The sequence below is a fragment of the Callospermophilus lateralis genome, unplaced genomic scaffold (genome assembly GCF_048772815.1).
Source record: "Callospermophilus lateralis isolate mCalLat2 unplaced genomic scaffold, mCalLat2.hap1 Scaffold_94, whole genome shotgun sequence".
NCBI lineage: Eukaryota > Metazoa > Chordata > Mammalia > Rodentia > Sciuridae > Callospermophilus > Callospermophilus lateralis.
This window is the reverse complement of record NW_027517559.1, coordinates 4,819,885-4,837,557: the sequence shown is the minus strand read 5'-3', so window position 1 is coordinate 4,837,557 and position 17,673 is coordinate 4,819,885. Positions and strand designations below refer to the sequence as shown.

Below are 17,673 nucleotides of genomic sequence, written 5' to 3'. Positions count from 1 at the left end.
ATCTTAATTTCATAATTAATTTTGATCAGTTTGTTTACTCTAAGCATGAATAAAGGAAGAATTTACTGAATCTGTTAAGTCAGTGGTAGTGAATATAAAACACTTAACCATTCTAGTAAGATCAAAGTTTCAGTAGAGAATATTGGTAAATGGTAATAGTAAATTGGAAATACTCATTTTAAATTATTAATATCTATTATTACTACTTCCAGGTAAAGAAGTTGAAAAATCTGATACTACCAGATAAATACATTTCAAATATTTTGTTTACCAATGCCATGTCTTTTTTTTGTGTGTGTGTGTATGTGTGTGTGTATGTGTGTGTGTGTGTAATACTGGTGATTTAACCCAGGGGTACTCTATCACTATGCTACCTCCCTAGCTCCTTCTTATTTTTACTTTGAGACAGGGTTTTACTAGGTCACCAAGTCTGGCCCCCAACCTGTGATTCTCCTTCCTTCGCCTCCTAAGTAACTGGGATTGCAGGAGTGTGCCACCATGTGTGGCATACTAATGTCAATTTAGGTAATATATCTACATTATTGGCTATTTGCAGCCATATTGTTTTATTGGAAATTCCATTTTGAATTGAAGAGTACACCCCCCTCACCCCCCCCACATTTGCATTCTTAATTGGTGGTATCAAATGTTTTCATCTTAAAGTTACCCAAACCACCAGAAGAGAAAGAAAGGACTTCCCAGTACTGGATACATATACCATGAGCTTATTTAATCCATATAGCAATCTGACACAATTCCAAGCTTCTTTATAAAGAAAGTAACCAGAGAAGCCAATAGTTTGATCCTAAAAAATCTTTGTAAGTGAAATGTCATTTTATTTTTATAACAAGGTTTTAAATCTAATCCAATAATGTGTTGGGGATGACCAGCCATGAGTCAGGAATGAATGACTTAGTATTTTTCCAATTTAAATGTTGATAAGATTTTTGAGAGGCAAAAACTGCAATTTTAAGTTTTAGGAAGCTTTTGGTAAACACATTGTATGGCTTTTGGCTAAAAGTTTTGGTTGAATTTTAATGTTTTGGAGGACATCATAAACATCACAGTGATAGAACAACATTCTTTCAGAGTTCTGAAAAATGCCTCATCTAGGACTGCTGTGGATGTGACACATATTTTAACAAGTTCAGATAGAAGTAGCATAACACATTTATGACTAACAGTAACTCAGGGAAGCTAATCAGTTCCATATGCCCACTTCTTTTTTTGGCACTAGGGATTTAACCCGGGGGCACTTTACCACTGAACTACACTCTCAGTCCTTTTTATTTTTTACATTTTGAACAGGGTTTTGTTAAATTGTTGATGCTGGCTTTGAACTTGTGATTCTCCAATCTCAGCCTCCCAAGCACCACTGTGCCTGGCTGGTCCAGTTTTAAAAAATAACACAGTAGCCTTTAACTTTATAGAAGAGACTGGAATAAATACTAGAGTTGTAACGAGTATACAATGTTAAAATGTTAAAATGATTTGTGAGTACGTGGGAGTTAAAAAAAAAAAAGAACAGAACAGTAAAACCCCAAACCAAAACTAAAATAATGATTCCTTCAAATATGTCACAGTTAGGTGTAAGAGTATATGAAGGGTTCATTTACAAAAAATATATCTGCAGATCTATTTGATTAGGTTTTGTCAAACACATTAAACTGAAATAACAAAGGATCACATGTATAGTTGTTATATGGAAGAAATTTCTTAAAAATCAATCAGTAAGAAATTAATAATGAAAGAAAGGAATTTAAATGACAGAAATGTCTTTTCTTCTGAAGAGTGTATTTAAAAATATAACTAAATTTATAACTCCAAAAACCTCAATTAGCAATAAAAATTGATCTCTATATCAGCAGTTCCCAAACAAAATCACCCTATGCATTGTTATCTATAAAAATATTAATCTTATTTTAAACAAAGACACTAACAAGCACTAATGCCAACAATGCAGTTGAGCAGATTATATTCTCCTGAGGGGAAAATACTAAAAATAGTCACAATACTGGAGCTTTTTCTTGCATGAACTCAGAAAAAAAAAATAAATTAAAAAGAAAGATGTCAATTTAATTTGCCTTGAGGAGTCTGAATATGTTTGACACAACAAAAATTAGACATCTACTGGAAGAACTGGTCCTTGAATTGACAGAAAATCTGTCATCAGCAGGATGAATCGATTCCAGCAGGCAAGAGACTTTAAGGAGACAGTTGAAAAGCCATCTGAAACATAGTGATGGATAGAGGGTTTGCAATGAAAAAATCACACCCTGATTCATGTAAAATATTTGTTTTATTTTTATCTTTCTCAAGAAAATTTGCCACTGGCAATTGCTTTATGTGGATACATCTAGTCTACCAGCCTGAGTTACTTTTGGAGTGTAAAATGTTTTGTCTTATTCCAGAAGGCATTAAGACTCACAAATAATATTAGCTATACCAAGTTAGCATAAAATATAACTTGAATATTTACAATTTAAAAATAAATGATAGCAGCAAAGAAGTTTAACTTTACCATTGTCAAGTCTAACAAATGGAAGATTTTTTTTTCATGATTTCTTCATAGTAAAAACTCAAAAGGTTATGTATTATTACAATTTAGCAGTTGTATTAAAATGACTGCTTTTTGATACAATATTTCAGATTTCTTTTGTATATGTCATTTTAAATTTTGAGAATATTGAGCTGGGGGTGTAGCTCAGGGTTGGAATGTTTGCATAGTATGTGTGAGGCTCTGGGTTCTATCCCTAGAACAACAACAAAAAAAAAATGGGAAAAATATATGACAGTTGGGGCCTCAAACTTATGTACTCTGTAATCCCAAATATGCATCTTGAATTATTCTCTGAAATAATCAGTCACTCACTAAGTCAACAAATCTTTAAGGAGTACCTACAACATGCCATATATTGCTTCAAGTATTTTGTTAGGTACTGGACAACAAGTTGAGGGAAGTAAACAATACAGGCAATGTCCTAGTCCTCCTAAAGCAAATGAACTAGGGCAAAAACACAATTTTTAATACAGTGTCATGATGTTACTGTGAGAAAATTATGGAGAATGCATGAATTTAGCCGCCTTCCTTATCCCTGGCTTCACTTTCCACAGTATTAGTTACACAGTCAACCTTGGTTTGAAAATATTAAATGGAAATTTCCAAAATTAAATGGAAATTCTGCGTACTGTGATGAAATACTATGCTGTTCAGTCCTGTCCTGCTCAGGATGTGAGTCATCTCCTTGTCCGGTGTTTCCAACCCCTACCTGCCGACAGATCCATTAGCAGCCATCTTGGTTATAGAGTGACTGTCACAATATTCAAATGATTGTGTTCAAGTGACCTTTATTTTACTCAATACTGACCTCAAAGCTTGGGAGTAATAATGTAAAGGTGGCACTGTGGCATAAGGACAAACTAACTCTGGTAATTAGTGGCAATGCTACAGCCCACATAGGAAAATAAAGACAGTATATGTAGGGTTCAATATTACCCATGGATTCAGAGATCCACGGGGGATCTTGGAATATAACCCCCAAGGATAAAGAGAGACCATGGTATATGAGAAGGGATCTAAATCAGATGTGGGTAGGATGCAGCTGGCAGCCAAACCATCACAGAGAAAGGTAGATCCAAAGTGCTCTCCCTATTCTTTTCCTCTAGGAAGAGGATTTATGAAAGAATGGGAAGAGACAGATAGTGTTTCCTTTGAGAAACTAAAGTGAATTTAAAAGACTATCATAAAGACTAAATGGGGCCAAGTCATGCAAAGACATTTAGACTACATTAAGGAATCTTTACTTTATTCTGAGGCTGAAAGAAAGTATTTGATAGATTTTTAAATAAGGGGATAAGAGTAATATTTTCATATTAGATCACACACACACACACACACACACACACACACACACACACACACACACAGTAGTTACAGCTCCAGAAATAGATTTTTTTTAAAGGACTCACATCAGAAACAAGAAAGCTGATTAAGAGACTTTAGAAGAAACCCAAGTGAAAGGTTGGTTGTACAGATTATGACATGACAGTGGGGATGACAAGAAGTGATTTAGAGTACTTGAATCCTCTGTATAGTAATTGAAATTGCCAGGATTTTCTAAAAATGTTAATCTGAGTTGATAGAGTTAGTGAAAGAGACATCAGCAGGAGGGTAACAGCGTGGCCTGCAAAGAACACTGGGAAACATCAGCTAGGAGGAAAACAAAGTCTGGTGTCATATAAGTCAAATGAAAGATAGATTTTAAGAAATACATTTAAAGAGCAGGAACAGAGTTGTTGCTGGCTTGTGTGTCCTCACTATTTATCATTTGGTGTTGCCTGGGTGCATCATGAATAAACATTTGTGAAGCAAATGACTTAATTTAATAAACACTGTGACATGCAAGACAAAGATATCAGGTTGGGTGCTGGAAAGACAAAAAATACTTCCTACTTTCAAAACAGTTATAAATGCATAATAATACACAATGTGTGATAGCTAACATAAGGGTTTGATATAAGTGCAGATAAATAAAAATCCATGAAGAATATAAAGAGAAAGAAAGGAAACAGTGAATATTTCTTGTTCCACTTAAAAAAAAGTAAAACCAAGTAAAAAGACTTGAAAAGGGACTATTGCAAATTTCAAGTGGCCTGATTAAATTAGTTTCAGATTTGGCAAAGACTTTTAGAGGGGTAGTATTTGCTATTTTTAAAAATTTAACAATTTCCAGGCATACAATAATTATCACAAATTTTGAACTCATGCATATTGCATAACAATAAATAAGATTTGAACTCAGTTCTAGCAAGAAAAGTGATTATAAAATTGATCTCTCTCTCTTTGCCACAGAAGACATTAAAAAATTCCATGCACACTTAAAATTACTCCACAAATGAGTGCATTTCAAGGTTGTTTTAAAAAGCACTGTCAACTTATGTCATGTGCAAATGATAGAATGACTGTGGAGTCTATGCTTTCCTTCTATAAGCAAGTTCTGTCAGGTGAGTATAATAAAATTGCTCCACTGCCTAGCAGTCACAGGTAAAAAGCTAATATGTCATGAGTAGTGATACTATGAGACTACTGCATGTCAGTGACATGATTTCAATGTCCTTTGGATTCCTGCCATCAAACTTTCAAAATCAGTGTTAACACAAAGCATTCAAAAAGATTCAAGTTAATGCAGAAGCTCTGCCATCTGCTACAGTCTGCAATATCAACCTGATAGCATCCATAAGTCAACACCAGAGTGAAAATGGTCCAGGGACATGACTTTATAAGGAATTTTTGTTTTACCAATTTAGGTAAGCCAAAGTCAAACAAAGGCAACTTAAAATTGTGTGAATGTGATGACTTCAATAGTCACCTAACCAACAGCAAATCTTGTAAGGCAGTGAATCGTAGGTGGTGAAACAACTTAAAAATGTTACCTGTAACCATTGTGACTGGTCATTGTGGCCAGAGGTCCAGGCATTCACTTTGCCTTGCTTGTCCAGCCGAGCTTTCCTGGGTTCCCAAGTGAACATGTCCATGTTGAGCGTTCTGAAGATGCTGGAGGCAGTGATCTGATAGTCTTGTATGTGTCCTGATTTCATCCCCAGAGGCTCAGAACAGCCTGAAAGAAAATGATAAAGGCTCTGTGAGAAAAATTATTTGTTATCCTGTAGCTTTTCTGCACTCATTTTCGATAGGCAAGAGAAGATTAAACATAATGCTATTCATTCCTCCAAAGAGAGAGCATCTAAATTAAAAAAAAAAAATGGGCCATAATCAGAAACAAATCTAGAACAAAATAGAAAAACAAGATAGCCAATTCAGGCTATTTTGTCTGAATATATTTTGGAAAAATTGGAAATAAGACAGACAATTTGAACTACTTTTGTGTGATAGATGATTTTGCAAAATGAAAACAATGCTGAAATGCTCTCTCCTGTCTCATTACTGGAAGCCTTGTGACTGTTCCCTGGTTTTCAACAGTTTCATTGTGTCTTTAAAAATGGGACATTTTCTCATAAAGTATATTCGGTTTTCTTTTATTTGTTTTCATAATACTGCAAATGAAAATTCCCCCAGTACAAAATCATTTCCACAAACTGTTCTACTGTTATATTCTGAACTGGACAGCATTTTGTTGTCTAAGAAATATTTCCTAATTGTCACCACTGATTCTTACTGTACCAATATGGTTTCTACCCCAAGACAGGAAACTCATGTTTACTCAATGTTTAGCTTGTACAATATGGAATATAAACTAGTAAATGAGATAACAAAAGAAGATAAGCAAATTCTAGAAAAAGCCATTACTAGACACATCTTTTTATAAGTGCTAACATTTCAATCATACCCAATAAATTTTACTGTTAGAATATTCTTGGAAGATTCTCAAATCTACCACATTTTCCAGATTGATATGGTACAAAATTTATGTTTCTCCACCAATTAAGAATGTTTTTGTGTATATACATATATGTGTATATATATATATATATATATATATATATATATATATATATATACATATATGTGTGTGTGTATATATATATATATATATATATATACACATACATAATTTTCCAATCTCAAACTATGACTGACAAAATTTTATTAACAGAGTTTGTAATAGGAAGCATGATTCAATCATCTTTATCTAGTGACTGAGGCTTTCTTAAGTCAAATTGATATATTTTAGCCAAGAAATTCACAGAGTAAGTTTGACCAAGGAAGCAAAGATAAAAGAACTGACTTATTCAATCTGATACTTTCTTCGTATATTCTACTGTCCCCCAGTTATTGGCTGTGTGGTCTTGTTTTTTATTATTTAGTCGCTTTCAGTTTTGTCATCTATAAAATGGTGATAATAATAGAAACTACATCAAGAAGTGTTCTAAGAAATTAGTTAATAAACATGAAACTTATATCCATTACTGGCACACTTAGCATTTAGTAAGGGTTGGCTATTTTTACTATTTCCATAAAACTTATTCCAACAAAAAACAATGTTAAAAGTCTCCAAATATCAGTTTATTAATGAGTACTAATGATGATCCTGTGACTGACTGAAGTTGCTAGAACTAGGCCATTTTATGTCTAGGCACTGAGAGATTGGTTTAGAATTCTTCATTGATAATTCTTAAGCACAACCAACTGTCTTCTGTCTTGGTCAATCTAGGTCACTTGTCTTCCTTGGGTCTCCTCCAATTTCGTCTTGACCTCCACTGCCTAGGAATGGCCTATCCTTCCCCACCATGACAAAAAATGGCATGGAGGGTTGTTATCTTTACAGGAGTCTTGCTGAGGAGGAATACATCCTGAGTCCTATGGTAAAGATAGCACTAATAACTAAAAGCAAAATTTGAGTGAGAAAAATATCATAACAACTCTCAAAATTTTTATAAAGTCTTAATACCCCTGTTGGCATAATGCTTATCTAGTTCTAAAGTAATTTGCATTGTCTGCTATAAAGATTTTGGTTAGATTTCTATGCACGCCCCCACCCCACCACTATTTTCTAAGTCTTTGTAAAATGTTAGTTGTCATAGATACAAGGGAAAAGAAAAGTAGTTGTTTTCTCCCCTTCTGTTATATAGAATACCAATTTAGGGATTATATAGAAAAAGAATGCCTTTGACTAATTCTTCTTAGTCATAAAATTAAATTCATACTCATTATATTGTATAGTTCTTAGCCAGGCTGAAATGCTGAGTAATTATTTGCTTAAAGAATAAGTAGTTGAGTTTCATTCCTCTAATTATGGTCTGGTCTATTTTATTCCAAACACATAAGTCATATCTCTTTCAGATAATTTAAAAGTTGTTATTTTCAAGGGTCTACAAAGAGATTAACTACTGATCTTCTTGACAGGGTTAAAGGTTGTATGACAATTTATTGCAAAAAAGCAAAAAACAACAACAACAACAAAAGGAATTTACAGCATTGCATTCCACTAACGAAAATAGTTTGGGTTTTTATGTGTATATTTCCAAGTATTACAGCTAACTTCTCTGCCAATATACCCTCTATCACAAATTCCCATTTTGTATTATTTTCATGCACATAAAAATAATTAACTCTTTTGCCAGTGTGAACAGCAGCTGAGCAAATTAAGGTATTAACACAGAAACTGGTTATTTCTATAGTAAAATGCTCTAGTTTTTAAAAACAACTACTGCGAGGTATTATTCTCTGCATGCAAGTTAAAAATCAATTTGAAGAGTTGGAAAGTAGAGCATTACTTCTATTTCAGAAAACAAAATCTGTAAAGTGTCAGGTGTAACCTCTTGTCAAACTTGAAAGTAAAATATATTTACACCTTAAGGATGTATCCATGCCATGTACTAGAGACTGATCCTCATGAATCATAAGACTGAAAAATTGGGGAAGGTGATGTTGAGCAACTAAAAATCACAGGGCTTATAGTGAACCTCATCATATTGAGGCTTCCCCCTGATTACTTTATGATGAATGGCTTAGGGATGGCACTGGCCTCTGGTGATATAGTGACATGCAACACAAACACTACACAGCAATGATTCAAAGATTTACTGACAGCCAATAAACTGACTGAAATTACCAAATAAGAAAAAAAATCTGTTAGAATAATTAATTGCACTAAAGCTGTGTATTGGTTGCTTCATAAAATATGCAGATACAGAATATGAAATGTAATTCTTAAAATAGATTCACTCATCTAGACTAATCAATCTAATTTCTTTAAATGCAATGGGCTAATTAAAAATTGTTCACATTTTAGTGCTGCTTTTTATTTGTTTAAAAATTATTCCCTAGCCTGGAGTGGTGGCTTACTCCTGTAATCCCAGCTACCGAGGAGGCTGAAGCAGGAAGATTGTGAGATTGACATCATCCTGGGAAACTTATAGAGATGTCATCTCAAGATAAAATAAAAACATTCCCTTTCTGGTATCACAAATAAGACTAAAAAGTGAAATGGATATAAAGTATGCACTTTAATAGATCAATCAAACCACACAGTTGTCTCTTTCCAAGGACTTAATTTCCTATTTTCTCAAAAGGTATTGTTTTAAGTTGATAAATATTTTTCCATATTTTTGAGGTTATGCTAAGAAGTGAACACACAAGAACTTCGAATTTTCTTCTCAGTTGCTTGAACAAAATAATTTGGTGCTTCTGTGGCAAAGATGGGAAAAGTTTGAGGCTAGAAACATAAGAGCAACCACTAAAAATATATAACAGTGAAATACCTCTAGAAGATTTTATATTTTGTTCAGAATCTATCTATAATGAAATAGGACCACTGTGAGATCTATGCATTAAGTCTTCATCTTTACGTCTAGTATTGATGTTCCCAGAGGACAAGAATTACTTAACTCTGAGTCCTTTGATAGATTATTCTCGAGCTGGATAACCACTATTTGTACAATAATCAGGTTGCTACCTAAGAATGATCCCAGAATAAATTTATAGTAGCAATCTTGGTATTGAAGTACTGTTCCCTAGGGAGGAATGATAAATTTACATGTTTCATAAAATCTAAAAGAAGAAAAAAGCACCAAGTTCTTATGGTAGGTAGACAACGACAAAGCTTACTTTCCTGTACCATATATCGTATACTTAACTGCAATTTATGAGGTCAGACAGATTCCATTTTATGCTGAACTCCTGTCACAAAACATAAATCACCATTTCTACCCAAAACAATGAGATACATCCAAATTTGACAAGTTTCCCATGAGGATTATTTGTACTTTATTTGGCCACTCCACAAAATACATTACTATTTCTATACTAATTCTATTCTGTAACATGCTTTTGAACTTGTTTATTTTATGCATAAGTGGCAAGCTGATTGAAACATGCCCTGGACATTTTGAAGCAGAAATTAATTTCCATGGGTATTTGGAAAGCTATAGGTTAGTAGCAGACTACATACAAATGTGCTTTTTATTTTCTTTAAAGACAGTACAGAAAGAGACAATATGAGACTCACCAGATAGTTCACAGCCAAGAAGTTCCATTCGCAGAGTGCAGTGCCTTCAACAAACTTGGGGATAGAGTCTTACATACTGAGCTTTTATGGGGGGTGTGAACGAGTTAGCATAGGGTGTGTTGTTATCAACATTTCCACGGAACACCTGGGCAAAGACATAATACAGAATTTTAACTTATTAAATGCAGTAGCTTCTTTACTTATTTTCATATGCTGACCTTTACCCTCATTGCACATAATTCTTAAAAGATTATATTAAATATTTTTGGGCCTGGAGCATTTAAGAAGTACCTTACCATCAGTAGTGAATATAAAACCCATAGATAAAAAACTAATTAAAGCTATAAACCACTGTGGCCTATGGCATACTTTCTTAGGATGGTCTTATCAATATTAAGGCCAGCCCTTAGAACTGGGAGACTACTTCTCTCTTTTTTGAGAAATGGCACCTTCAATCATTCAACTTAATCTGGGTCTGTCTGTTCATTTTGCAACTCAGTACATTTTTTTGGAGTAAAGACTAGTTTCCAGTAGTGCTTCCTGATTACTTTGTCTTTCTAGTGCTATAATCAGATTTATGATGCTTAGGGTTTGACTGATAAAGATTACCTTTATCAACAAGTCCCAGATCACGGCAAAGAGGCTGACAATTTCTTATATGTATTCTCCAGTAAAAGCTACTTTCCTTTTAAAAATCAAGTAATTCCTTTATATCTCATTTTTTTTAGTATACATTTTATATAACCTGGCAAACAGAAAATCTTATTTAAATTCACTTGAGAGGGTAACTTTAAAAAAATTTCAAAAAATTTCTTAGATTTTAATCTAATGCATGATTTTAAAATGGGATGATTTGCAGTTCTGATATCTCTAATTTTAAAATTTTTGAGAAACAATTAATTTCAAAATTCTGAATATCATATTATATTGCATATTATATCCATTTCCTGTAGAATATTTTTAAAGTAGTAGATTTGATCCACAGTTATTTGATTAAAGATGCATACTGTCTGTAAAATCAGTAATGATGAAATTGAAAGTTGACTTCTGGGAAAGTAAAAGCTTTGCTAACTTTGCAAAAAGTATTGGTTGGAACTCTAGTTAAAATCTAAGAACATCTTAAATAACAACTTTGTAAGTTTATAACTTGGAGAAACTCCTGCTCTTTTCACTTCACTAGCCTAATTAAAAGCAAAAATCACCAGAAACATTTTCAACATAGGCTTCTCCTGAAGGCTCATTTGTGATATAATCATCAGTGATAGAAAATAGCATTTTAATTTTACTTATGTGGGTTAAGGAGTCAGTCTTACCATGTCTTCATTGGAGCCTTTCACTTTGTACATTGTCCAAGTCTTTCCATCATTACTGTAGGCAATTTTGTAGGATTTTATATACTCTGGGCTCCCAATCCTCTTGGCCCCTTGGGTAATCACACCAGTAACTCTCATTTTTCTTTGCAAATTTATCTGAGGAAACAAAAAAGTCAACAATAATCTCATTGCTTCCAGGCTATTCATATTTTGGGAATGGAACATTTTTATTTATCCATATAGATTTATAAACTTATGAAAAACTAATATTTATCTTAATTTTTTTCAGATAAACATATAAAATAGGCACATATTAAGTTTAACTTCATAATTGCTTTCTATAATGGAATAATATTTTTTTAAAAAGCAAAACAATGCATGTGAGCAGGCTTCAAAAAGTATAATGTGCCCATAAATAAAAGATAGAAAACTTTTGGTTGGTTCTAATGTGCAGGTGTGTCTTAGCAAACTGAAAAATGGGAATATTTTCTTGTCAAAATATCAGAATCATTACTGCTAAAGTGTCTCAACTGACTTAAGTTTCGAGAAATATTCATTTAAAATAAAACATTCAAATCTCACTAAGATCTTTGAGTACTAGAATAAGGAAAGGTAAAAGCAATAATGATGATGAAACCAAACCCAAGTATCTTTGGCCTTTGCATTGCTACAGGGTAAATCTGTTGTGGGTTGTACAAATGGTCATGAGGGAACTACGATTTTTCATCAAATACTTGCTTTTTTCTTAATTTTATTATATGGAGACTTCCTAATTGGCATTTTCTATCCATTCCAAGTCAATTTTTAACAGTTTATAGCAGGAGAAATAAGTAACTAATAACAATGTTAATGTTCTTTTAATATTTAAATAAGGATCTCTTTCTGATAGTTAAAATAAAATAATTAAATAATATAATGCAAAATATTTTATTTACATAGAGTAAACATCAAATTTTGTTTCATTCACTTTAGAGTGCATTTATACATTCTAAAATGTAAACAGTAAAACAGTCCTGTTTTAATATTCTTGATAAATTCTTTTTGAGAGAGAGAGAGAGAGAGAGAGAGAGAGAGAGAGAGAGAGAGAATTTTTTAATATTTAGTTTTCAGTTCTCAGGGGACACAACATCTTTGTTTGTATGTGGTGCTGAGGATCGAATCCGGGCCGCATGCATGCCAGGCGAGCATGCTACCGCTTGAGCCACATCCCCAGCCCACTGATAAATTTTTATGAAGCATCCCTTTTGACCAACATAAACCAGGAAAATTTCAGTAGTTTACACTGTATTTTTAATAATTCAGAGACTATTTTCTGAGAAAGAAAAAATTTTAAAAAAGGAAAATCCTTAGGTTCATGTAAGTGACCAAGGTTTTCCACTCCATGATCTGACTTCAAGAATCAGCATATGAATGCACATGATGAGACAGTCTCTCTCTAGTCACTGTTTCTGAGTGTTCTAAAGCCCCACCTTCTCCTTCTAGATGTCTTGAGGTCCTTCCCAACTGCTGTTCACAAGGAAGTTTTCAGTTCTACTCTTGGACAAAGTCTGATCATGATGAGTTAGAGTCCCAGCCTCTCAACTGCTAAGCTGAGTTTACTCCATTCATGCTTTCAACACAGATCTTATAAACAACCTTTTAAAACAGAGATTTCATATTTAAAATTCTGGGTATTTGTCTCTTTTTTCCTCCAAAAATGCTGTGTGCATTGACTCAGATACTCAGGTTCAATTTTCTCACTTCAATGTTCAGATATCAAAATGTTTATAGACATGGATATATTTTAAGTCCCATTCTTTTTTGGAAGCTCAAAAAGAGTATATTCTTCATTAAGGTATATATTACTAATTTAATATTTATCTGCATTTATCTCAGCTAACAGCTGATTTTGGAGTTTTATGTGTGAAATTTGGAAAAGGGAACCTCTGAGAGACACTTGTTTTAGTGAGTTAGGTAAAGTAGCACGTTGCTATGGAAGAGCAACATTCTCTCAGTGTCTTATGAGTGATGTTATTTTTCTTTTTAATCTGAGACTCTTCAGAACCTAAACCTTCCCAATATGTACAACACAAGCAATGGGCACTCTGAATCACATTTCCTCCTATTTTGGAAGCCAAGTTCCACATTTCACATTGCTGAACATTCCTTTTTCAATTATCTTTTATCTCATTTCAATTATCTTGTTTATACCACTTGTAGACAGCCAAATTATCTTTGCTAGATTTTGGCTGATTAGCTATACACTAATTTTCTAAAGCTTAGATTGTAAAAATATAACAATAAAAAATCAAAACCTGATTTCATGTTTTTCTCTATGTCATTAGAAATTATATCTTAAAAGATTCATATTTGCTCTAATACTTAGAAGTACCAAGTACACATTTTAGAAACTTCAGGTAGTAAAGCATTACCCAATTTGAGTTGTCTCTACTTTAAGAATTTGTAATTAAATATCAGCACTATTTTCATTAAACACAAAATAAAAACAAAAAATTGATTCACAAAATACAGATTTTGGGATCACTAAGTTTTAGTAATTACTAGGTTTTGGACTATTGACTTCTTATGCATCCAGCACCATTAAGCCTGGATAATAAAGAATTTAATATAAAGAGGATAGAATTTCACCTTCATAATCATACTTAAGTTTAATGTCAGAAATCTAAGTTGCTGTAAAAAATAAACTAGGCCTTAGAGGAAGGTTATAACATGATTTTAGAAACATCTCCACTTCAACCACCTCCTGTAAGTGATCTCCTTTCGTTATATTCCAACATCATTTTTGATTGCTCACAAAATAACAATGGCTAAAGGTAATCTTAGGTTTAGTCTACTTAACTGAACTGTATGAGACACTATGTTAAAGGTTTACTGGAAACTGCACTGGAAATGCCTATATTACTCAGTGGATGGATCTTGGATATAAAATAAAATACTTTCACTTATATACCTCATTTCAAAGAAATTATTGTTATACTGGATGGTAGGTACACTATGTAACCTTAAAATGATTCCCAAAATATTTTTTATCCCTTTATGGATATGAAGAAGAATCATTTAGATCTAGCATGCCTTAAACCTTTGCTTAGGCCAGGCAGAAACAGAAAGGACTGGGTATTTCCGATCGGTTTTGGCACTTCCTACCCAAGTAATCTTGGTCAATTTGCCTATACCTCTTGAAGTTTAATTTCCTCATAAGAAGGTTTTAATAAAATTATATGTGAAGATTATATGATATACTCATGGAAAAATTTAACAGTATCTGCCTTCCCCCAAACTCTTAGAACATTCAATTTTTGGTTTGATGTTCAGCATGTTGTTATTGTTGTTTTAATTAATCAAGCAGTGATTCCAGTGGTTCTTTACCACTGAGCCACATACCTAACCCTTTATATTTATTTATTTTTGAGACAAGGTCTCATTAAGTTGCAGAGGCTGGCTTTGAATTTGTGATCCTCCTGCTTTAGCCTCCAAGGCCGTGTTTTTTTATTTGTAGTGAAAAGAAACATTCTGGAAAGGTTTATCCATAAGGTTTTATAATCATAATAATGATATAAACAGAAATTTGTAAAAAAAAATTCCAGAGCTACATACTGATATTCATTATGGTTATATAGGGCTACAGTAATCAAGTATGTGTATAAATCTGACCATTATCTTAAAAATAGTTAAGAGAAGGGAAAACTAATAGGTTCATGACCAAATAGCAAGTAACATGGACCAGTGTGCCTGCTCCCAAGAATCCTAGCACTAAGGACACTCCAATACAAGAAGTTGCTGAGAAGCTTTTGGGCTTTATTGAAGTGTACCACACACATGCATGTGAGTACACACACACACATACACACACACACCCCAAATTATGAGAAACATTTCATGTAACAGGGGCTCTTTAGATCCCCAGTGCACATCAGTGTATTTGGAGTCTATGAAGGCAAACTCTAAAGGTTGATCATGGAAATTAGACTTGAGAATTTCCTAGATGCACTTTTTCTCATTCTCACTTTGCCTATCTGGGCTGTACTCAGTTGCAAACAGTATGAAAAGTGGTAAAACATGGAGCCAGGCTGGAATGGAAGCCTGTAGTTACCAGGAGATCCACTAGTTCTACCCTTTTCATCCCACATCCTTACTTTATGGACCTGGGAGGTGAAACAGTGATAGAGGTTCTTGTAACTTCTAGCTGTGTACAGGACTACCTGTAGAATCTAGTTTGGCTGTGAGAACTCTCAATGCCAAATAATCTACCTGCAGTAGCTCAAGCTAGGGTATGAGTTTTACCTCCGTTTTAGGTATACCACTAGCCAAGACATCAATATCAAACTCCTGGAAGAACGCAAGTCCCATGATCAAAAGGGGGAAAACAACAACAACAACACAGGACTAACCCTAGGAAAGCCTAATTTAATGGATCTACCAGGTTAAAACCTTAAAACAACAAACAACATAATAAATTCTTAAAAAGAAAAAAAAAGATTTTGAAGCATAAGAGAAGAACAATTATATAAATGAGAACTAACTGAAGATATTAAGAATGAAAAATATGGTTGCTTAAATAAAGCTTCTTATGAGGTAGTTTAGCAGCAAAAGAGCAAAAAGACATAGCTGGAGAACAAACCAGGGAGCAGCAAGACAGCATAGAGGACCTTTTCCAGAAAGAAAGAAGATGATACTGAAATTGTCCATATTGGCAGATGATAGAACAATTTATATCAGGAGTTAAAGTTCTGCAATTTGGCTTAATATAGATTAAAATATAATGTATTCCAGCAAGTAACAACTGACAAAATAATATAAATAATTAAAATAGTGGAATATTGACATATGTAGAGATAGATGAACAGAAGAGAAAGTCAATAAATAGATCACAAAATGTAAAGAAATTTTATATATTAAATAAGTGACTTTAAAATCAATGTAGAAAATAAAGAGTATTAAACATCTGGGTTGGGAGAAATAGGTAGATGTCTTAAACAAAATTTAGATAATATCTGTTCCCTCGTCCCAGAATAAATTCCAGTTAAATTGAACACTTAGGTGGAAAAAAATGAAAATAAAGAAACCACAAAATTATCAGAGGAAAATATGGGATTTTAAATCTCTAAGGTAAAAATGGTTTTCTATTCATGACACAAAATTTAAAAATGTTGTTACATTAAACTAAAAAATTCCTTCAAGATAAAAGCTAAATAAAATCAATATACAAGTAATAATGAGGATTAATCTTTCATAAATCATAACAAAGAATTGATTAATTCAGTAAATTAGTAACTTTATATTTCAATAGATGAAACAAAAATAACTCAATAAGGTAATGGGCAAAGAATTTCATTAGGTGACATTAAATGAAATACATATACACATGAAAGAAACATGATCTCCTTCATAATATAAGTTAAATTTAATCTATTGAATCTGAATTGAATTATGATAAATATTATAATTCATCTATCCAAAGAAAAGATTAGAAAGTTTGATTACCCAGTGTTAGCAAGAATGTAGATAAACAAGTGCACTTAAAGAATTTTTCTGACAGTATAAATGACACAGTCATTAGGAAGCACATTTGGTTACATGAAGGAAAACGAAAAGCATGCATTCTCTTTAACTCTGCAACTCTATTGTAGGAATGCAACCTACAAGTATAATCATAGCTACCTAAGTTGGCACAGGTTCCCAGTTGGTTCTGTAACACTTCATGTAATACAACACAATTTAAAACAATTTACAATGTTATTAATAGAGATGTAAGTCATTGCAATATGGGAAAGTCCAGAAAATAGATATTATTCAGTTATGAAACACAAGAGCAAGAACAATGCAGGGAGAGAGTGAGGAAGGGATGGAAGAAAGAGACCAATAGACCCTAGCACACTAATAAGAGCAATGAGACTACAGTGCAGGACAGTGTTTCATATACTTCCCTAAAATTGAAATAATAAGATTCCCTACTTGACCAAGAACATCACAGATCAAGTTTATAGGACAGTAACTCCTGGGGGAAGGTATTTGCAACATCAAAAATTGGCATGGGCTTATTATTTAGGAAATCATTTTTCTTAAACTTTGGACACAGAACTCCTTCCCTTCTGAAAAATTATTAAAAGTCCCCAGAGCAAATATGTATACATACATGATATTGTGAGATATTTACCATAGGTATTATATATTCACATGATATATATAAATGTTTTCTGATTTAGAAATTGAAACTAATAAATTTTAGAAATATTTATTAATCCATTTCAAAATAATAAACCAATTAAAAGTTATCATATACAGCCAATTTCTATAAAATTCTATTGTTAGAAAACAAAAACTTACTGAGAAGGAAAGGCTATTTTTTACATTTCTGCACATCTCATTCATATATGGTTTAGGAAAAGACAGGT

The 17,673-nt window shown here is 33.0% G+C and overlaps 1 pseudogene; it reads right to left on the bottom strand.

Moving 5' to 3' along the window:
• Positions 1–5,131: 5,131 nt before the first annotated feature.
• The window catches only part of LOC143641288 (EGF-like repeat and discoidin I-like domain-containing protein 3), a 282,744-nt pseudogene continuing 270,202 nt past the window's right edge, over positions 5,132–17,673 (bottom strand).